Genomic DNA, 6,000 nt, shown 5'->3' with positions numbered 1-6,000 from the left:
AAAACAAACCAAACATAAATACTCTCTCAAATAAATATCAGGGGTGGGGGCATATTAACTTGAAACAACTGGATATTATTTTATATACTAACGGGTTTATTAATCCCTCAGCAATGAAACCCACTCTTTATACTAAATAAATAATCTTTATTTTTATTCTTAATTACTATCCAAAACAACTAGGTTGATACTTGAGGGGTAAAATGAAGGATTAAAAGCGGTGGAAGCCCCTCCCTTATGCGTCAAATATTTTTGCTCTTTGCCTTCATGATGAGAAATATGCCTTTTCTTTTGCAAAAATAAGCTAGAAATTTAATATAGCACTCGGACGCTACGCTTGGCCTTGGAATTAAGTCTTAAGACTCAACACCATTGGGACTATTCAAGATTCCAAAAGTTTGGGCTGTGGACTCCAGCTTTTGGCCGCCACTTTACTTTTCCCTGTCGGTGCGATGTAATCGACATCTATTCAGTATTTTTGCAAATGCTGCATTATCATCAGCCTTCTCAAGAAAAATGGCGATACAAATTATATTTATGTAATTTTATAACATTACTGAAACATTGCTACGAAGGTAATCGTTTTATGTTAATTAGCTTGGTGAATCGATGTGATTATCAGATTATACTACTCTTAGAGAGTATTACACGTGATTGTTAGGACGATGGAAATGGATGAACTTTTTAGCTATTGGTTATAATTTGATCTTTTGGTTATGAAATCTTGTTTGAGGTAATAGTTTCGGTAAAATTCTAGTTAATGGACTTCTTGCTATATTGGAAAGAGGTTAGTTTAGTAAAATGAAACTTACAGGGATGGGTCTACAGGCTAAAGTATGTCTTGGGAAGGTATTTTGAAGTATCTACCTCCACTCCTTTTTCCTCTAGAGGGCACTGACCTTTGATGATCTTTATAAATATGTGTTATAAAAGTGAAACCTTGCAGAATGGATCTTCTGCTTAATTGTAGTAGCCTACAACAAAATTGTTTTCAGCTTCATAACTTTGCTCAATCCCAATTTATAAGGTTTTAAAGATATGCAAGTACATTTGCTAAATTTTGAAAAAAACATTGACATGTTTCAAAATTCTACTCAAATAATAGGAATTGCATTTTCAGAACTAAAGGCAGAGAAAAAGCAACTAGGCCTAGTAATTGAAAATTAAGGTAAAATGTTGTTTTGTCAAAATTTCAATAGGTAGACCTGTCATGTAGTCAAATTTCAGGGGCCTCTAGAAGGGAGAAGGAGTGGAGATTGGTACTTCAAAATACCTTCCAGGGACATAAATTAAGCCTTTAAACTCATCCCTGAAAGTTTCATTTTCCTTACTTAAACCCCTTCTGATATAGCAACAAGTCAATTAACTAGAATTTTACAATAGTTTTGGATATGGGTTGCTTTTTTTCCTTTCTTTTTCCAACATTTATAAGTACTGCTAATTAGCTTATTTCTTGTTTTGTGTCTATGGTGACAAGCATTGTTGCTTACCATTTGGTGTATTAATAAATAAATGTTTTTAAGTAAAAATTGTTTTTCAACTTCCCAAAAGCACCAATTGTGCACTAATTCGAAAATTCAACTAATCATTTTACAGATTTTTAAAACTTTGTGAGTTGTGAATGAGTGAGGGTATGAGGCCCAAAACAATTTTCCTGTGCTTCATTTGAGCAGATATATTTTGTACTTGATTGTATAAAGTATTTTTAAAGGTAACTATATTAAAAAGTCTATACTATAATTAATAACATGTCCAGCACAATAATGTGGTGATGAGCCTCCTGTGGAACATCTTGCTGGTGGTGTAACATGCCTATGGTTCGGCATCCTAAGTTACCCTACACTCTGCACTTACCCATTCCTGATTGATTCCTTTCTTGAATGTATCTATGGTTTAGGACTGGATGGTGGCTTTGGAGTGGCTGTTCCAGTGATGGACAGTGCATACAGAGAAGAAGTGCTGGTGCTCATCTTGATGGTAATACGGGACTTGCAGCTTCTTTGTCTAGCCTCTTGTTGTACTTGCAAGGGATGAGGAGAAAACTTGACTTGAAAGGTTGTTCCATAGCAGTTGTGAGTAGCAATTGCATCTCCTCTCTTCTTTTGATAGACAAAGATAAGGAGCTTGAAAGACACAAGGGGTTTCTAAGTCAGTTTGTCTTGCAAAGCTGGTATGAGCTTTGTTGCTTGCCTTTGGACACCTGAGTTCTTTAAGGTTCATTTTATAACAGGGAGATGCTAGGGTCATTCCTAATTCTTGTTGTGCTTTGTATAGCTTTTTGACCACACACAGCTTCCTGGTGGTATATGTTTGTTTTATAACCCCTGGGGCTTGGTTTGCTCCTGCAACTTGAGCTCATGTGTGGCTATGGAAATTGAGTTTATCATTAACAATAACCCTTAGGTCTTTCTTGTCACTTATACCTTCAAGTAGGTCTTCTGCAATATGATAAGGTCATCTAGGGTTGTTTTGTCCAAGATGCAAGACTTTGTGTTTTGACACATTGAACTGCAAACCCCCTTCTCTGATGACAATCTAGATTGTTTATCTAATTCTGCTTACATTGTTGAGTGATTGGGGCTAATTTGGGCCTGTCCTAAGAGCTTGCAATCTTCAACATATAGTATCAGTGGGTTTTTTAGATGAGTTTTACAGTCATAAATATATATGCTTAACAACATGGGCCCCAGGATTGTGCCCTGTGAAACTCCACTATGATGTCCCAAATGTCACTGCTACTGGCTCAGCAATTTGTCCAGCTACTTCTTTTAATAGTTTGGGTTGTAGATTTTCTGGTCCAGCAGCTTTGCATAGTTCATTAGTTCTTGGATTGGTTACTCTGGTAAAGTGGGTGGAGGGTTGACTTGAGCAAATCTGCTTTTTCTTTAGCCTCATAGACTTGTTTCATCCTCTTTCATGAGGTCTGGGATATCATGTCTAGAGGCATTAGCTGCTGAGACATGGTGCCAGAACCTCTTTGGATTCTACTTTGTGTTGTTGTCTTAAGGAGCACAGGAAAGGCAATTGGAGACCATGGAATCAAATGGGGATGAAAAACTCTTCTGGACTTAGATTATGCGGATGATTTAAGCATACTTGATGAAAGTGTGAGCAAAATGTATGAATATTTATACATTTTTTTTTAGTTTGGGGTGCTAAAATAGGTTTGACACTTAATGTTAAGAAGACTAAGTCACTAAGGATAGGAATAACTGAAGATGAAAAGGTGACATTGTGTAACAAAAATATTGATCAGGTGGGTAGCTTCACTTACCTTGGTAATATTTTTAGTAAAGATGATGGGAGGAGTGAAGATGTTAAAAGTAGATTAGCTAAGGCTCAGGGTGTTTTTTCAAAGATAAAAAAAGTTTGGAAGAATAGAAAGATAAGTCTGCAAACCAAGATTAGAATTAATGGAAGCTACAATGATGATAATGGTCAAATATGGCACTGAAGCATGGGTACTCTAAAAAGAGGATGAAAATTTACCTTAATTTTACCTTTACCTTAAATCGCAGCTTGGAGCAATATAAGGATTATCCATCCTTGTGATGCTCCATGAGAAAAATGAATTGGTTTGGTGTAAATTGTGGCTGCTAGATTAGACTCTTGTGGAGTACTCTGCAGCTTCCCAATTGTAAAGGAACTCCTGGCAGAGCCATTCCCTATCAAGGTGGGACTTGAACATGTCAGTTGAAGTAGCAGAAACTGTTTCTTCAGAGAGCTGGTTCCACATATTGATGATTCTTTGGCTGAAGAAGTGGCTTCTATGTCTGCTTGTGGAACGGTGCATGGAGAGCTTCAAAGAATGTCCTCTAGTACTAGAATGCAAGGGCTGTGCAAAGAGACTGAGAAGGGTATTTTCAGAGAGGATTTTTTTGGTTAAAATAATGTCACCCCTTTTCCGTTGGTATGTCACGATTGGCAGCTTCAAACGACGTAGTCGTTCTTTGTATTGAAATTTATTCATGTTGGTAACCATCTTAGTGGCACGACGCTGGACATCCTCAAGCAACTTCCTATCTTTTTTAAGAAAGGGGCTGCCAATGACATTCCAACCTCCAGGCGTGGATGTACAAGCGCCTTATATAACTTCATAAGAACTCTAGGGTGTCGGCTGGAGATGGTTCTTTTTATGATACCAAGGGTTTTATTTGCAGAAGATGAAACAGACTTAGCATGGCTGCTAAACTGTAATTGGTGATCTACAATAACCCCAAGATCTCTTTCATCAGAAACAATAGAAAGGAAGTTGTCTTAAAGGAAATACTTATGATGCTTGTTATTTTTGCCAAAATGGATTACATGGCATTTGTCAACATTGAAAGTCAGAAGCCACATGTTAGCCCATATTTCTAGACTATCAAGATCTGTTTGAATTGATTGCTGGTCAGAGGGAGTAACAACTTTTCCAACTAGTTTTGAGTCATCAGAGTAAAGGGTAATTAGATTTGAAAGGAGGGTGGGTAGTTCATTAACATAGAAGTTTAAAAGTGTTGGTCCAAGAATAGTGCCCTGGGGCATGCCACTTAATACAGTTGTGGGAGAAGAGAAATGAGGAGTTCCTTGCAAATTAAAAACTCTGACACTGTGATCTTTCAGAAAGGAAGCCCATAATCCACTGTACAACACCATTGTTGACACCTGCAGCCCTCAATTTGATTATGAGGAATTCATGACAAACTCTGTCAAATGCTTTGGACAGATCAAGAAGAATCATGTCGACAGGAAAACCCTCATCAAGCAGTGTAGTCACTAATTCATATGTTTGGATAAGGTTAGTGTCCACAGATCTACCAGATCTGAATCCATGTTGTGATGTGGAAAGGATATTATTGATCTCAAGATGTTCAATTAGAGCTTTATTAACAAATCTCTCAAACACCTTAACAACTGCAGAGGTGATGCTTATAGGATGGTAATTTTGTGCTGAGTCTCTTCATCCCTTTTTATGGATTGGAGTTATATAAGATGTTTTCCAATCATGCGGTAGTTCTCTAATTCGAAGAGATAACCGGAACAGCATGCACAGGGGGTAGCTGAGAGCTTTTTGACACCCCCTAAGAAGACGTGGATGAACACTGTCTGGTCCCTTTGACTTATTTACATCAAGCTTCTCAAGGCTATTGAAAACATTACTTCACTTACTGACAGATCAGGCATAGGGAAAAGCACTTCATACGATGGATGATCTGGCAAGGAGGTGCCTGAATTTTGGGTAAAGGCTGAAGCAAATTGTGCATTTAGAATGTCAGCCTTATCTATTGGAGATGAGTGTAGTACACTGTAGTCAACAAGGTCAGGAATAGTATGATGATTTGGGTTTTTAGAAGAGAAATGTCTCCAAAAAGATTTTGGGTTTAACTTGATCTCAGAAGCTAATTTTTCCTCGTAGGCAGATTTCAGTTTTTTTTACAGAATCTGTTACACGATTCTGTACTGTGTTATAAAATGACAGGGTCTCCTGGTTCCAAATCTTCATATACCGTTTCCAAGCTCTAGATTTCTGGTTAATCAGCTTCTAAACTTCCTTAGTGAGGAAGGGAAGTGTTTTGGGCTGTTTCCTAAAAATAACCCTGGAATGTTTCTTTTCAAGAGCAAGAAGAGTTCTTTTTTAAATTTAACCATGACTCATTGATGTCACTGGTGATAAGCATTGACCAGCTTGCAGATGAAAGTTCCCGCTGTATTGCCTCATAGTCAGTGAAAGTCTGAGGACGAAATTTAGGTTGAGGACGACTATTTAGGGACAACACAGACAGAATAACTAGGTGTTCACTAGTAGCAATTGGCAGTAAATAATCATTACAAATGAGGGAATCAGTATCACGCAAAATGATGAGGTCTAACAGCAAGGGATTCTGATCAGCTCTATAGCGTTTAGGCTTATCAATACTCTGATGAAGAAAATAATTTTATAGGCAAGATAAAAAAGGTGAGTCTCTACTATTAGATGAAATATGTCCAGTTCCTTCAACCCACTCAATTGCAGTAAAATTA

At 37.4% G+C, this 6,000-nt stretch overlaps 1 protein-coding gene across 1 annotated transcript in view; it reads left to right on the top strand.

Moving 5' to 3' along the window:
- LOC136026475 (helicase domino-like) overlaps nucleotides 1–6,000 on the top strand; it is a 33,013-nt gene continuing 27,013 nt past the window's right edge. The window contains exon 1 of the mRNA XM_065703092.1: nucleotides 1–575. The gene's annotated coding sequence lies outside the window, so the exon portion shown is untranslated. The remainder of the gene's footprint in view (nucleotides 576–6,000) is intronic.

This window comes from Artemia franciscana, chromosome 4 (assembly GCF_032884065.1).
Source record: "Artemia franciscana chromosome 4, ASM3288406v1, whole genome shotgun sequence".
In the NCBI taxonomy this organism is placed as follows: domain Eukaryota; kingdom Metazoa; phylum Arthropoda; class Branchiopoda; order Anostraca; family Artemiidae; genus Artemia; species Artemia franciscana.
This window is presented reverse-complemented; position numbering and strand designations above follow the sequence as displayed.